Here is an 18,365-nt window from a genome sequence, read left to right on the forward strand (position 1 = left end):
TGCATACCTGGAAGGTCTGCCTGTGACACTCTGAGTCTGTTATCCATATATGCACCAATGTCAAGGATTCTGTGGTATCCCTCAGCTGAGCTATCTGGATCTCTGACAGTGGACAGGAACTCCTCTGTTTCACTTAGTGGTGGTTCTGTAGCATGACCACCTTCCATAGCCACAATGGGCTGAGATTATCATGCCATTTGTCTGGTGCTGTATCTGGGAGTAAGTTCTCCCATACCCTCCAACACCATTGATTTCATTCACCACCTGCTGCCATATGTCTCGGGCAGATTGGTCAGCTCTATCTCCCCATAACAGAAAAGCTCTGTGGTGATATAAGACCTGTTAATAACCTAATTTTCTGCATCAGTGTATGGTATTATGTGGGGTACAGATATCTTCTTGGGTACCATATACCTGGTTAAGATGAAACAGTAAACAGATACATAATTAAGTATACAATAGAGAGACAGAATAGCTGTGAACTTAATCATATGTGAATGCTTGTGTCCATCATTCATGCAAGAATTTAAAAGTTAATGTTCCCTGTGACTGCACATAAGTTAGGACAGCCCTCCCAAAAAAATATTTCTAAATCAAATATCAACAAAAATCTATAACAGTTCTATAATGCAGATAACACATGTTTAACTGTGCAATACATCACAGCATTAACAATAAAAATTTAAACTGTAGCATTACAAATGACCAACAACTATTATAAGAGCCATCTCCATTGCTGTAGAGGGCAGTCAGGCAGAAATCCACAAATGTAATATGCTTTTCAATGTCCTACCACAGGTAAAAATGCCAGATCTTCCTACAAAGTTATACTATACTTATCTGCAATAACTGTGTAAACAACAATTAAATATAACCTAAAAGATATAAGCACACACCATTCTGTAGCATAGTTTTTCTAATGCAGACATGGTCATGGCAAAAGAAAAGAATAAAGAAAAACATTAAGATAAAAATATGCTTTTGAGCAGCCAGTGCAATTCAACTTTTAATGTTACACTAAAAGCATTATATAAGAAATACCATCATATATTGGCAATACAGCAGAGCAGAAAGTAAATAATTCTCCAAAGGTTTTGCTTATTTAGCAGTATCAAGCTCTCTGGATCAATACAGTCCCCCCAGTATAATACAAAGGCATTAGCTACACGATTACCTTAATACAGTGCAAATTTCACCCTGTGAGCACTGTGAGTATGCAAATGAGTTGTTAAATCATTGGCATTCCTGAATGCCACAATCTGCACTAAGTGCAGGGAATGTAAACATAGTGTAAGGAGCTACACAATTACATGCACATGACCTAGCACTGCAAGGATGAGCATTGAGAAGTGTTGCCTGATGATGGATTGCAGGTGTCTATGATTATTCTGCTTGCATGAACAATCAGGGTTTCACAGTCCACACACCTACTAAGGGTGTGTCAGGGAGAAGAGACTTGTCAAAATGTTTGAAAGTACATTGACTGATTTAGAACAGCAACATTCCTAACATTCAAATGTTGACTTTAATGATTACAATTACTGCCCCCTTAGTAAGAAATGTTGCTCATATACAAGGGAGTACTTTAGACATTGATACAGATAACATATGGAATAAAACAAAGATAGAGCTGCTATGAAGAAAGCATAGATAGGGAATTAGGCATCATAAAGAAGAGATGAATACACCTGCAGTGTTTGCAGCCTTTCTTTAACATTGTGAGAATACATGGGTATCCTAACTGTTTGTAATATCACCATCATACAGACATTTACTGTCAATGAGAAAGGATAACTTTCATAACTTGTTTCTGTTGTACTTTTAATGTGACTTGATACAATGTTATATTGCCAGTAAATCAAAACACTTTTTTCTCCTTGCAAATATATGCCTTTGTCTGTGGTAAATTTGGGAAATAATCTTCAATGATTGTTCTTATTACCCTTGTATGAGGAGTCAAATCCATGCAGGTTCCTGTAGCAAGATAACAAGGTTGATTAAGCATTTAAATGTACATTTAAAGTATTTGGCTTCCAATTTTTTCTTTTTGTTTCTTTATCATTTGTGTTCCATTTGGCATTGACCTCCATTGACTGGCAGTGGTTTGTAGCAGTAAATGGTATTTCACTGCCCAAGATAAACATTGGCAAATTTTATTTGGACTGCCATCAACAGTGCAGTGATAACTGGCTTTGTTGTGCTTTTCTCAGCAGTCTGGACATTAATGAGTGAAGAAATTCAAGTTGTCACACTCCTATCTCTGTGGCATACTTTGTAAATGCATTTAGCTTGTAGAAACAGTACAGGTGATGCAGAGTTCTAAACATATTTACAGTTCATTTTACTGAGGGAGGCCATACTAAATCTTGATACTCATTTTGGTTTATGAATGTGTTGATGTGGGAAACTCAGGTAAGGTCAGTATTAACTAAAAGTGACAGACAGATAAGTCATTTGAAATTATGTCAATTTTATGTGTGTGTGTGTGTGTGTGTGTGTGTGTGTGTGTGTGTGTGTGTGTGTGTGTGTGTGTGTGTGTGTTGTGTGAACAATTAAAGCATTTCTTTTCCTCCCTATGCCTTCCTCAATTTCCATGACATTCACTAAAGTCCTGATATTGTGAGACATACATGACAGTACTGATGTGGCATGGAGATGTGAGAAGGCTGAATGTATTAGTGTAATAAAGTAGTAATTCTGCTCATTGCTAGATATACACTATCATTCATTTTATGTTTCTTCAAGTTATTATTCCAAAAAAGTTGTGTGCATTTTTCTGTTAAATATGCCCTTCTGCATCTGCGGGCCACTTGGCAGTGTGAAATGAACTTTCACGACTTATGGAAAAAAATGAAAAAATTAGTTTAGGCTGCTTTATGTATCACAAACTGGCCTTATGGTATTGCGCAGCTGTCAGTACTCCGAATAGTACTTAGTAAAAAATACACTTGTAAAGTAACTTTCTCTGTAGCACAAGCTGCAAGTGCAGTGAGCTTAGAGAAAAGACAGATGATGCATGGCTTGAATCCACTTAAATGATAATTTTACAGAGAGTGGTCTGAATACATATTTAATTGGGTCTACTTCTAATGATCAACTCTTACATAACCGACTTTCAAATAACTGAGATGAAAATAATGAAAGTTCTGAAACCCAAAAGGCAAATTTCACCAGGGTAAGTAAATACATGGCTGACTATTAATGAAATTCACGCCAAGGTAAGTAAAACTCACCTAGGTGGGGAGGCTACACCACCAACATCCCCAGTGTGGGGGGCTGTGCTCCCAAACCCCCCAACTAAATATACCACCTCTGGGATCACAGTACAGTTTAGAACAGGGCATGTCAGCCAAGTATTTACTTATCCTAGTAAACAGTCACCATTCAGGTTTCTGAAGTTTTGTTATTTTTGTCTCAGTTATGTGAAAGTCGGTTATGTGAGTGTTGATCATTAGAAGTAGACCTATTCAATCACATTTTGTGGTACCATTGTGTTGTATAAAAAACAAATATTGTCAGTATTAGGTTCATAGGTGTGTACTAGGCTAATGCCCTTGGAGCCTTTATAAGCTTAGCCCAAAAAAAATTGCCCAGGCACCGTGCCACCCGATGTTAGCTTACAGTGCCCCTATCCAGTAGGGCTAGTGGAATGATTCCTGGAGTGAACTTTCTGTTACCCATCCATATTGCTAACAACACATGAACATTTGTCTGTTACTTTTACATTATTTGTCTTTAGCTACAAGTTTGATAATATGTTCCACAAAGTATATTTCTGATGTTGCAATGAAGTATGCGAACTATGAATTTGTCACTTAAAAGCACTTCTTGCTCTGGTCATTGTGACATATACCCATTGATTGAATTTCATTTACTGTCAACTTTTTTTCTCTATCATATATTTTTTTCTAATGCCTTTTCCATTTGCTCTACAGTTGGCAGCACACAAACATAGTTCACTACCTAAGCAAAAAAGTGAAAAAATTAGTTTAGACTCCCTTATGTAGAGCAAATATGTATGGGATTGGTGTGTGGCCCACCTCAACATGAATAGTACCTACTACAGAGAATGCACCTGACAGATGTCCACTTCTCTGGCACAAGGTATAATGAAGTGAATTGAGTGAAATATGTCACAGGAGGGACTGTCTAAATCCTGTTCCAAGATTACGTTGCACTTATTCTCTATATGTATTTTTTAAATTATTTTTAATCTACATTTGTTCTCTATTTGACAGCATGCAAACATGGCTCCTTACCTAGTGAAATTTTTTTGTTTAGGCTGCTTTATATAGTGCAAATGCACCTAGAAGCATTGTGCAGATGGCAGCACTCTGTATTGTAGTCAGTGAAGAAAGTACACCTTTTAGGTAACCTTCTCTGTGGCACAAGGTGTAACTGAAGTGAATTAAGAGAAATCAGGCATTGTACAAATCCTGGTTAGACATCACATTGCAATTATTCACAATATATAACTTTTTCATTTTAATTTGCACTTTCTTTCCACTTCGCCTTGTGCAAACAGGGTACCCTACCTAAGAAAAAGTAAAAAAAAAATTAGTGTAGACAGCCTTATGCAGTGCAAACAAGCCTGGCAGTGGTGTGCTTTCGCCAGCACTATGGACAGTACTGAGTGGAGAAATTCCACCTGTCACTTCCCTCTCTCTGTAGCACAATGTATAAGTACAATGAATTTAGATAAAGAACACAGCTGGTTAAGGGTTTGAATCCAGCTGCAAGGCACTTTTACAAAGGGTGTAAAAAGCCCATTTCTCACAACATTTTAATTATGACTAACACTAAAGAAAAATAATAATGTTAAACATGTTTCATGCAAGCAATCTATCAGTAATCTTTTCATAAGTAAACTTTTCTATTTAGCTTATATCATTAATGTTTCACATATCACCTCAAGCTAATGTGTGTCTTATTCTAATTTCATATATTGACAATTATATCATTTAATATAAAAATGTACTTGTATATGTATGGTGAGCACAATACTTTAGTTATAATCATCATGACTCATCACATATCCAGATATGTGTTTAGGACAGTTATGTCTTGTGAAGTATTTTTATAACATACCCCAATCTCTATTAATCAGCTCATTCAAATGCATCCATCTGAAATAAATTTACAAACAGAAATACTAACATTTGCATAGGATGCATTCACAGAACTAATTAAAATCATATACATACAGGCATCTCTGAAGTGTATCTCCATTCTGAAATTAGTACATGTCTAATTTCCAAGCTTGTAAAGTGGATCTCCCAATGCAATGTCAATTATTGATCTAGGTTACAGTTTTTGCATGTTTTATCCCATGGGTTAGATTCTCAGCTGGTACAATAATATTTTAGCATTGTGTAAGCCCCAGCTTCACAATATGTTACAATTCATCCTCTTTCTCCTTCTAAACTGCAAGGATTAAAAGCCATGTAATTAAGCAGTCCATTGCTGAACACTTAAACCTATGCCAATAGGATAGGCATCACACATGACAAAGCTCAATGCCAAGTTTCACACCTTTACTGCTATGAGATGTAAGTAGTGCTAATGTGTCTGCCAAGGAATCCATCTGCTTTCAATTGTGCAAATGCAGTTGGCAAGACTGTGTGTCTTTGCACACAAGCTACACTTGATATGTGAAACAGGTGCCATTCAGACAGATTTTTTAACTTGACTTTTGCAGACATGGCTGGTGAGGGAGATAATGTTCTAAATTTTGAGCAGGAAGGTAGGATGTTAAGGAATTCAGGATATTTTGGCAATCCTTATGAAGCACATCAGCTGTAAGCTGCTGCGGGGGGATTATACTGGGTCTCTGTATAAGGCTGAGGCTTGGAATAGCTTAGCCAAAGCTGTCTCTAACTGGCATTCTACACACTGGGGAATAATGTCATCACCACTATAGTGAATATGACCTTAAGAAGTACAAGCAGGACCTCCTAAGCCAATGGGAGTCTGAATTTTAGAACTGGGAACACCCCTCAGTTGTGTAAGTATATGGACCCATAATCTATGTATGATATGGCATTAATGATCTAGCCAGCAAATGCAGATGATCATTATGCTTTCATTTATATTTCTTTTATTTTTGTACTGTACAGCTGCAGAGGAAAGAGCTGCAAACTGTGAGTTGCACCAGGAGAGATTAACTCTCCTCAGAGGGACACAGGGTAAATATGACTCGGGTCCAAATTTAGGCTAGAAATTTCTTTTCATTTCCTCAATCACTAGCATCTTAAGCAGGCATACTTCAGTCTTCACCCATACCTTCTCCAATAACTCTTCCTGCTTGCATTAGGCAATGAGAACAACAGCTTAACTGTGTATGTATATGTGTGTGCGTGTGTGTGTGTGTGTGTGTGTGTGTGTGTGTGTGTGTGTGTGTGTGTGTGTGTGTGTGTGTGTGTGTGTGTGTGTGTGTGTGTGTGTGTGTGTGTGTGTGTGTGTGTTCAATACCCAGAAGCAGCAATTACTTTTTATTACTGGACAAGTATTTAAAAATATTGTCATCAATAAATACGTTAGGAACAAACCAGTTATGGTAAGTGCAATTATTACATTTGAATGCATAATACCTATTCATCATAGGAAAATAAAGGCTGTTCTTTGTTATATCTTAACAGTGAGATTTGTTTACTTTATGACACATTAATACCTTTCCATCATGTAGGGATGTGGCAAAGGTGTACAATAGAAAAATTATCATAACGGTTTATGGGCTGCCAATTTTATTGAAAAAATATAGTACTACAACATGCCATGTATCTATCTATCTCTTTTTTGTCTACCCCATATATCTCTGTTTTATATTTATTGTAGGGGGGTTATAGTTTATTAATGATCTGCTCTTTGCATACCTTGCTGCTGAAAAATAAATGACCTACAACACAGAGAGGTAGGCCAACCACTGTGGCTTTGCCTGCCATACCTCGACAGGCACCCAGCACTTCAGGTTCACAGCCTGTCAGTGTTGTGCATACAATCCTTGTGCTGCCTGCTCTAACTGTGTCATGTAGCTCTGCCCTGGCTGTTGGTGTGGTGGTACCATATGGAGCAGTATCAGTGGAGGTTGTGATTTTGTCTCCCAGCAGATGCTGACAGGGCTGGTGGAGGATATCATGGAAAGGGGACTTGGTGCACATGCTGGCAGAGTTGAAACGGTCCTGTGTTGTGTTGTAAAGATGATGTCAGTCTGGCAGGCACCCAGGGAGCTGCTGCAGGAGACAATGATGACAGTTCTGAGGGTGAGGACTAGAGTACCACTGTTCTCAATCTGGAAGTGAGTATGCCTCCAATGTCCCCTACTTATCCCCAATCTTGGTGTCCTCCAACCTTTTGCCTCCATCACCATCTCTGTCAATCTGTATTGTATGTCCTGTATATCTGCACATGCTTCCTAACCTACCTGATCCTCTCATTCCTAAGCACTTTTGCAACATTCCTCTCTCTTCCAAAAAAATAATAAAAAATAGGCACCTGTGCCACCAGAAATATAATCCCCATACATAGCTCTCCACTTTCCTGTGTGTCATCATGACACACCTGATTTGGTCCAGTTGGCCATACAACATTATTCTGTTGTTGTCACCCTTCACTTGTGTGGTGACTCTCCAAAGTCAAGAAATAGTGTGTACAATTATACATTTATGCTGTGAAGAAGTTGATAGGTATGGTGCTCTCTCATCACCCTCTTGCATATTCTTTTTTTTCAGACACCTTTACTGAATTATCACTTGTGACATAGGCAAATCTACATTCATATAGAAGTAATCAAACTATACTAACATAAACATTATACTTCACATATATTGCTACATATCATATAACCTATACAGCATTGCATAAATTATGCAATTCCTGATTTTTAAACAAGAAACATCTTCATTAAATCATGACTTACTGCATAGGCAATCATACATTTATATAAATGAAAACAAATCACACCACCACAATCCTAGTCGCGAGCATTTCACGTCACAAACCATTCTGACACAATCCCATTTCCAAACACTATACATCACTTATAATCTCCCCAATCTTTCTCACTCAAACATTACATAGCTCATTTAAGTCCTGCTACCTTTTACATCTCATTCCTCCCTTGTATGTATTGTTCCCACAATTCCCATTTTTTCCTATGTAGTTTGCTCCTACTCTTAGAAACCTGCGGTGGTGGTGCTGCGGTAGCGTTGTTGCCTCACAGTAAGACGCTGTCCGGTTCGATTCTCAACTAGAGCGTCTTCTGCGTGGAGACATGCGTGAATGGGCGTACCTTCGTTGAAGGTTGTGCATAAGGGCTGGCAACTCGGCACGTAAAAATCAACTACCAATCATTAGCGGACTGGAGTTCCGCTGTGGCGACCCTTAACCGGGAAAAAACGAAAGACACAACAACAACAGTTTGCTCCTACCCTTTTGTAAAGATCTCAGTTCCAGTCATTTTTTCTCTGTTACTATAGTCACTACTTCCAGTATAGTTGGTTGAGATTTTGATTTCCATTTTCTAGTAATTGATTTTTTGGCAGCCAACATTATTAGACACAACAAGACCTTACCATGTCTAGGCAATTCCGATTCTGTATCATAGCTCAGAAAAATCATCTCCCTCAGCCCAATCTGCCCACCCAGCATCTCCAACAGTACATTCTACAGGGAATCCTTAAAGTCTGCCAACTCACTGTAGTATTTCTCCTGTGTTCTGCCCCCTGCTTGCCAACTCCATTTTCACCAAAGTCCTATCCACCCATTTTTCACATGTTTAATCTGGTCAAAAATAGAATTACACACAACACACATGGCCAGAAATGGCCCATGGAAAAGGCTTGACTTTATGTCTTTGGCATTTGCATGGAGGTTAACATAGTGCAGCAGTTCTGAGTGACAGTGAATGCTGTTTAAATTCTTATTGCAAAAGCGGATAATTTCAATTTAATTCACAGTGGTCAGGTTATGTTTCTGCAAATGTGCTTAAATCCGCTACTCTGTGAGAATATGGAGTAAAGGCAGACTAAAGTCAGCACTGTGAAACAGTTAATGAAGCAGTTCTTAGGCTGCTGGATGTAACAAAGTAGTTGTTCCTACGTGGCTTGTTAAGATAATTATCCTGTTTGTAAACCGATGTTTTTGCACAGTGTCATGGGTTTGATTACAGCCATAGGTCAATGTATTAACACTTGATATTTCATATTATTTTCATGTAATTAACTTCAAATGTCTGTATTGCTCTCCATATACAACATTTCATTACCATACCATTTGAAGAGTACAGCAAGACATATTTTGCCAAAATACCTCAGCCACAAGAGGGAAGGTTAGTAAGTCAACCTTATATGTTTATGTCTTCATGCTCGTACCACTGTCCTACCCCTTATTTCTCCTTATAGCTAGCACTTTATTGCACAGAGCACGACAGATTAATGATGATTTAATAAGTAAGAGTAACACACCATACCGATGTTCCTACATGTCCCACAGAACATATTGTTGTTGTTATTCCTCTCTGCATCTGCCTCTGTCTCTCTCTGTTCACCTCTTCTGCTTCAGTAAGTTGTCATTATGCTTCAGTCATGTTATTTAAATGCTGTGAAGTAGTAATCCCTTTGGGGTGTGATGAGATAATGCTCACATGTGTAGAGAGATTTGTTTTTGACTACATTTATGGTTCTAATCTAGCCATTGTTTAAGTGTTACTGAATGTTTTTGTACACTATTTGATGTCTACCTGTTGGCTAAATATCGTTATAATCTATCGTCATCCTTTTTCTGTCAAAAGCTGCTTTGTCCCTTCTTCTGTCTCACCATGTCAATGTATCTTCTACCTTCTGTATCATTCTTCTGTCTCTGCATTTGTACAATGTCTGGCACAAGGCAACAAAAGCAAATAAGGCTAAATTCAAGTACACAGCTTCTGGCAATATCATGTGATATTGTTACACTTTGCACTGCTGTGGTTAGCTATGAATATTAAGTTAAATATACATTTCAACAAGCTCAACAGTTGAATGTACTAATGACAGTTGCAATAGGATAATGAAGATGAATACATACGTTCACATTTACTGAAATCTTCTGTCAAATGTGAACCATCAGAAGTATGACTTCCTACATGATGTGCTTAGATAATACATTCAACCCCCCCTCCCCCCTGCAAGTAAGGCTGATGCACAGGCCCAAAATTCTCAAATATTAATCAAAAAATGCAAAGCCAGCACCATGTAAGCACATCCAACCTTCTTTTATTGTGGCAACACCATAAAATTCAGACCGGTTTTGGCAAAAAAATCACTGTTACTTATACCATGATTAATTATTATAACACCATGATACATCAACATTTAAAGCAACAGCCACCTCAATTTGTCAGGACTGTAGTCATACACATATATTACAGGTGGTCATTAAGCTCTGGAGAAAACAACCCCCCAAGTTAAAAGATCCAACCCCTCTCTCGGTAGCGTTGTTGCCTCACAGCAAGAGGTTCTCCCGTTCGATTCTCGGCTGGAGTGCCTTCTGTGTGGAGTCTGCATGTCTTCCCCATGGTTGGGTGGGTGTTCGAAAGACATGAGTAAATGGGCATGCCTTCGTTGAAGGTTGGACGTCGAGCTGGCACCTCAGCGTTCGTGAAAATCTACTGCCAATCATTAGCGGACCGGAGTTCCGCTGTGGCGACCCCTAACCGGGAAAAGCCAAAAGACAACAACATTGCATGCAACCCCAATTTGTTTGTCCTGTCCTCCCATACTGTATCAATAATCATGAAATAAAGCTTAGCATTATTATGTTTGAGTGTGTGTTTATATAGGGCATTTGATGTATGTTTATTTCGAATATCACTAAAGTGTTCAGATATATGGACACGCATAGATCTCGAAGTCTGCCCTACATAGAAAGCAGCACATGAGCACGTCACTAAGTACACCAGCCAATCCGATCCACAGTTCAGAAAAAAAATCTGATGTCATACACTCTACTGGTATTCTTACTAGAGAACTGTTTTGTTTTTAACATCTGTCTACATAATGAACAATGCCCACATGGGAATGATCCATAAACTCTTTCACCAGTCAACGTACACTGTTGTCCTATACCTTGGTCCCTATTACCCCATTTGTACTGGTCAAAATAGGAGCCTAACGTTCACCCTCTTCTGTATGAAAACTGACATTTTGCTGGAAGCAAGCTAGACAATTGCTCATTGGCTGACAGAATATTCCAATTACGGTTGATAACATCCCTAATAATATTAATATTCCTGCCATATGTAGTAACAAACCTGATGGTATTCTCATCACCATTCCTTTTACCCTGATATTTCAATGTTTCAGACCTATCTCCACTAGCTACCCATGTTTTGGCTGACCTAATATTATTGTATTGGTACCCCTTAACCAAAAATCTTTGTGTGAGGTCATCCTCAAAATATTGCTGACTATCTGGAGAAGAACAAATTAGTTTCACCCGTAAAAATTGAGACTTTGGTATATTTTCGATAATGTGGTGAGGATGCAAACTGGTAGCAAATAAATTATTATATTGTGGATGCCAGTGTTTTGTCATTATTTCTTTTGACTTGTTACATCCAAAAAATTAATCTGCTGCATATTCATATTAAGGGTAAATTCAATTCCCCACTTATTTTCGTTCAAATATTGAACAAACTCTAACAAATATTCTTCACCACCCCGCCAAATTAACCAACAGTCATCAAGAAATCTTCTCCAGATATCTATCTCAGACATGAAAATATTATGTGAGCTATCATATATAAGCAAATCCTCTAAGTAGCCCATAAGCAAATCAGTATATATGGGGGCAAAAGATGCCCCCATTGCTGTTCCCTGAACCTGCCAGCTAGAATTAGTGGCAATTTTGTTTTCATAGCTAGCTTTGGAGGATCTTATAAGGGATCTCAACTTCTTACTTAGGCTGACCAGGGAGCTCCTCCACTCATGGAATTTTACTCTCTTTTGCAACACTTTCTTCCTTCTGTTGTACAGTTTGTTTATGGCAGGGGATCACCAGATTGGCTTCCTTTTTTTGGAGGATAGCATCTTGGTTCTGTTTGGGATAGCACAATCCATGCACTCGTGAGTAGGATTCAGCAGTTGTAACTGTATTGTCCATCTGCATGGGTGTCATGAAGTTCACCACTTCTGTCTTAAGAAGCACGAAGTTGGCTTTGGAGAAATTTTTTACCATGGTTTCCTTAATGGGGGGTGGGGGTGGGATGTGGATATCAAGGGTGATTAGCTTATGGTCGGATCGGACCAACGAGGAGTTGACTTCAGGTGTGGAATACTGGTCACTCATGTTGGTAATGACTAGGTCTAGGATATTGTTGCCCCTGGTGGGGGTGTGGATAAGTTGATCCAGGGCATTGGAGTTTATGAATCCGAGAAAGTGTAGAGCTAAGGAGTTGGTATTAATGGTGGGGTAGTTGAAGTCGCCCATTATTAGGGTGTTTGGTTAAATCCTAATATTTTCCAGCACATCAAGAAAAGAGGAGTGGGAATCATGGGGCATGGTGGGGGATCTGTAGCAAGCTACAATTTGGATTGCAGTTTTGCCCAGAGTTAGTTGCACTTGGATAACCTCGGATGCATTATGCTGAGTAACTAGCCTGGAGGTATGGATATTCTTAATGAATATAGACACACCTCCACCTTTGGTGTTTCGGTCCAGGTTACATGGCCGAAAAGTGTGGCATGAGTTATAGCCTGGTAGTGCAGGGGTGCTCTCCGGAGCCTTGAACCAGGTCTTAGTCACTGCACAGATATCGATGTTCTCCATTTTAAGGAGTGTCTCGAGTGAGTGCATTTTGAAATTCAGACTTCTAGCATTGAGTAACATTACCCTCAGTTTTTGCTTGCCTGTTCCTGTTATGGTGGTGAATTTGTCATTTGAACCTTGCCTAAAAAAGGCACTATAGGGGCAGCAAGAGCCTTAGCCAGTATTTGGAATCCCAGGGGCAACAGGTGCAGGTCATCTGTGGCAAAGCATTGTGGTCTGTCGACCATGTCATCCCAAGCAGACAGATACTGGATCCCCTTAGAATGACACCAGAAGCTTAGCCAGTTGTTGAAGTCAATCATTTTGTCCTTGTACTGTGGTATCATTCTGGGTGATGGCAGAGTGCTACTCAGAGCTAGGGTCATACCTGTCTGGGCTACAAGATCAGAGAGCTCTTCCATGTCTCTTTTCATGTAGTCCAGTGAGGTACGTCTCAGGTCATTCACACCAACATGGACAATGACAGAGTCATATTTGTACTTGTGGAGTGACCTGAGTGCGTGAGTTATGTGGTGGATCCCGGGACCTGACAGGCAGCTGACAGTGACCTTCTCCTTATTTAGCCTGGTGAGTGAGACATCAGTGTGCCTGACTATAGAGTCACCTATGACTAGTGTGTTGGGTATGTTGTTTTACCTTATTGGCTGTGGTTGAGTGACACACTGAGTCTGTGGGCTATGTGTCATTTGGATTGTGTTGGGGGATGGAGGTTGCTTGCGTTTCTACTTTGGAGGTCTCTGTTGCTTGGTCAGATTTTTATTGAGAGCCTCCGCAAATGTTTTTGTGTTACTATGTGTGGATTTTTGTGGTGTAGATTTAGTGAGACTATGTAATGAGTGTGGTGTGGTGCAAATGTTTACCTTCTCCTCATGACTGTCAAGTTCAGTCTTGGTTGGAGAGAGCTTTACCTCCAGTTTGGCTAGATAAGTGCATCTCTCACAGGTTGTAGTGTTGGGTGGTAGGAGGAGAGGGTTGTCTGTGTACATGAGGCAATTTCTACATTGCCTTACAATGCCCAGATTCATCAGATAGACAGGAGAGAACACTGAGAGCTGACCCTTGGACATGCCTGAATAAAAAATATTTTCCTCTAGACAAGTGAGGAAAGTGAGTACAAGAGCTGTTTTTCTCTAAGCAAGTGAGAAAAGTAAGTACAAAAACTGTTTTCCTCTAGGTAATGAGGAAGGTTGAGTGCTATAGTAATTAGTAGCTTATTTAGTGCTTACAAGTTCTGAACAAGTGCTGAGCATGAATAAGCAAACTTAAGTGCTAAAACTAAGAATCTGTATCTGCACTAGACGAGTTACAGGACAGAAACAAGTGCAAATGCAGGCTTTCAAATCAGAAAGTTGAGAGAGATGGAAGAGATTGCCCAAATTGCTAATAACTACAGTTTCTGGGCCAGAATCACTCCTTATGTGGTAGACAGGTTACCTAGTGGTTAACACTCCCACTGATAAGCTAGAAGGCTTCCCTCTAACACAGAACGGCTTGGGGGGCTCAGAAGCTTACATACAGTCCTGGATACAGCAAATCTGGATCTGGAACACTAGTTACAGAAAAGGTAGGAAACAGGCTTACAGTTTTTTTTTTTTTTTTTTTTACTGAAAAGTAGCTATAACAGCAGTAAAAACAATTCACATGCAGTGCAAGCTAGCACACTTGAGTATGTAGCAATATTAGACCAAACACAGTTTAAAAAATGCAATTAAATTAAAAAGGACTAAAAGCAAGTGCAGAAAGAGTTTATTAGGTAGAATGTGGTAAAGAGATGGGACTAGGGGAGTGTCCCAGATCAAATCTACCGTGGGGCGGGCAATGGCAAAAGCCACCAAATTTAAACTACCAGCCAGAAATTGGGAGGCAGTTTCAGCAGAGATCTAAACAACAATTAACAGTACAAATTCTAAAACCAAAAAAATATACTCAGCTCTGTATAGGTTTGCCACCTTTTCAAATGCCCAAAGTGGGACATTTATGGTACAAACGTCAGATTTTGCAGGGCAAAATATACCCACGGCCAGTACAAAGGAGAGAACTTCAATTTTTTGCCTAAATAAAAGCTTATTCTTGTAGCATTTTAGTTCCTTATTCTGTTTCTTACAACATGTAGGTGTTTCAGATACAGAATAACTGTTTTATGCAACTATTACATAAATATAGGAAATAAGTTTGTTCTAAAATCTCAGGACATTTGCTATTTTTTAAATTTTTTTGCAGGACACAACTGCCCAAAGAGGGACTGCCCTCGCAAAGTGGGACAGGTGGTAAACCTAGCTCTGTATATTTGCAGATAGATTGGAAAGCAGTCTCTCAGAACACAGGTTCCAGCAATGAAAACAATCCCACTTTTTACTGAAACAGTCTCTATGCAGCACACTGATGAGGTCATCCTGACAAAAGTACACTTTCTGCCTTTAAGAGTCAGACTTCTCTTGTGGTACTCGAGACATATTATATAACTAGATGGGTAGGAGGCTCGATGTCCAATATGGGAAACGTGTTTAGGTGTGACGCTTGGTGCTTTATTTACTTCCCCTGAGAAGAATACATTTAACTCTTCACAAAGCTCCCTTATCCCACTTTTTACTGAAGCATTCTCTTTTCAACACACTGATGAGATCATCCTGACAAAAGTAATTCTCTGCCCTTAAGAGTCAGACTTCATCTGTGGTGCTTTTGACTAATACAGTGCTCTCTAGATTGTGTAGTTAGATAGGTAGGAGGTTTATGGCTCAATATGGGACACTTGCATGTGTGTGTGTGTGTGTGTGTGTGTGTGTGTGTGTGGGGAGTGGGGGTGTTTAGATTGAGTTGAGCATGTACTCAATCAGCTTCTACACTGGATAAAAAATTTAAACTCCTAGATGACTCAATTATCCTCTTATCCCGCCTTTCACAACCACAACTTCCTTGCAACACAACGGTGCAGCTAGGCATACTCTGCCCTTTACTGATTACAATTTATTATACTTTACTTAGAGAAACCATGGCTGTTTTAGGCCATACTATGCTTACAACTATCTAAATTAATGCTTCCAATAACAGTTTCACAGATTGGAAAAATATCTGTTTAATGTTTTTAGAGGGAAAGTGATGCAAACATTTGTTAAGGGTGGGAAAAGTTTCCATTTTTCAAATGATAGATGGTTTGGGGGGCAGCGATATGAGCAAATGATATTCTGTGCCTACAGCCCTGGTGCAAGACACTGTTGAGGTCATTCTTTCTAAAGTGAACAGTTGTTGTTGTGTCTTTTGGCTTTTCCCGGTTAGAAGTCGCCACAGCGGAACTTCAGTCCGCTAATGATTGGCAGTAGATTTTTACGTGCCGAGTTGCTGGCCCTGACGCACAACCTTCAACGAAGGTATGCCCATTCACGCATGTCTCCACACAGAACACGCTCTAGCTGAGAATCGAACAGGACAACATCTTCCTGTGAGGCAACAACGCTACCGCAGCACCACCGTTGCACTTTAAATATTAGACTTTGCCTGTGGTGCTTATGTTTCTTACACCATTTTCTAGAATGAGTAAATAAATAGGTAGGAGGTTTGAATAGAGCAGTGCTTAACTTTTACAGTTGTATGTATGACTGGAAATTAATTCAGGATTGGTTTACACACATTTGCAGTGGCAGCTTTTACAACCCACTATGGCTGTAAAAGTCATGTTACCAGATCAATGTCCTTAGCAACACACTGCTGATGTCATCCTTTCAAGATGCTGCATGTCTTACTCATACTCAGTATTCTCCTATGACACTGGCTACTGATAATGTGCTGTATAGATGGTGTAACATGATAGGTAGGTGGTTCAAGTCCATCCATGCCTAAATAGTGTGGCTGTGATTACTGTCATATACCTTTGGCCAACTTGCAACTACTTTTATGTACACTTCTCCTTATGAGACAGATATACAGTGGCACACTGTCACACTAGCAAATCCTAGCATCCCCAGGGAAAATAGATTTTTGGCCACACAATGGATACATAATGCTATCATAACTGCAGTATCTCACAGTTGGAATGCGACTTCTTCTGTGTTGCATGACTTTGATATTGTGCTTGGTACATTGTGTAACTAAATATGTTGGATGTGTAAGGCCAGCTGTGAGTGTGCCTTTCACCCTCGCTGTGTATACTACTCTTCAAATACATATATGCTGTGTAGCTCTGCACTGTTATTATGCACTTTGGCCACTTGTTAACATAAACATCCAGCTAATAAACAGTGTTGATGTCATTCATTTAAATGTGCACTGTCCCACTTGTACTTCCACGTGGTGCTTGTGATTCAGGTACTAATCTGTAGCTTGTGATCTTAGGTAGTTAGTTCAAATCCAGCCATTATTGCTCAGATTACAATGTGTCAGTCTTATTGTGACTGTACATGTCACTAACACTGTTATCAAACACATCTACTGTTGTACATCTATAGATGTTGATTCATCTTACAAAAAGCTATGGTAATGTCTCACATAGCAATACCTTTATTCAGAGTAATGATGGCATGTGATTACACTTTCCTTACATAATAAATGTAGGAAACATTATCCTCTGGCAAGAGGAAATGAGAAAACATTCTGTATGTTGTTAACTTAATATAGCTATTACAGGAACACATATCTCTTTCTGCAATATTATGATGTAATGCCTTGACATACCTACGTATCTCACAATTGTAGTGACATTTCTACTGTGGTACATTGATCCTGTACAATCATGTATTTTCTGCTGTCAGATGCTCATGTGTTCAACATCCACATTCAGTGCCTGTTAGTATTGTTGGGCCTTATACTGTAATCCATGCATGGCATCCACCACAGTTGTAATGTGTCCATTTACAGTGAGACAGGCCTCCACTATTTTGTCTTAAAGAGATTTTTTACAGCACATACATCTGATGTAGCAAGTTAACATAGGTGGAGTGTCAGACTTGTGTTAAAACTTCCACTGTGGTACTTGTGATTTATCCACATGTCATTATTCGGTAGAGTCACATACCTTGCTGGTCAATTCCTGAAAGGGCAACATTCTATGAATGTACTGACATTACATGAGCACCATTGTATCTAGTTATTCTTGTCCACTTTTATGTTGGACAATGATATATCATCACAGACTGTGAATACATGGCAGTGAAGTGGTTATTTGTGGCATGCCATGCTGTGACTGCTCCTGTGGCACATGCATTGAGTACTGGCTTGTATAGCATACCTATAGGATAGTCTGTGGTTCATTTCTGGAAGAATGTATGGTGTACTACATGATGGAAACAGCTTCTTTGTCAAAGAGGCATTGATGTTGTACTGCTCATGGTCATTTGAATGTTTATATTATATTATATTATATTATATTATGTTATATTATATTATATTATATTCATAGCCACTTTCTTAATGCACACATTCACTTCAGTTATTTGTGACAGCCACCATTGCTATCTGATATGGTACATGCGGCCAATAATAAATATATAATAAAAAGTGTTATCTTAGGATGTTACTCCTCTGCAAATATTCTTTCAAGGCAGTTACAAAAATGGTATTGCCTTATAAAT

This window comes from Protopterus annectens, chromosome 5.part0 (genome assembly GCF_019279795.1).
Source record: "Protopterus annectens isolate FY-2018-M chromosome 5.part0, PAN1.0, whole genome shotgun sequence".
NCBI classification, from domain to species: Eukaryota; Metazoa; Chordata; order Ceratodontiformes; family Protopteridae; genus Protopterus; species Protopterus annectens.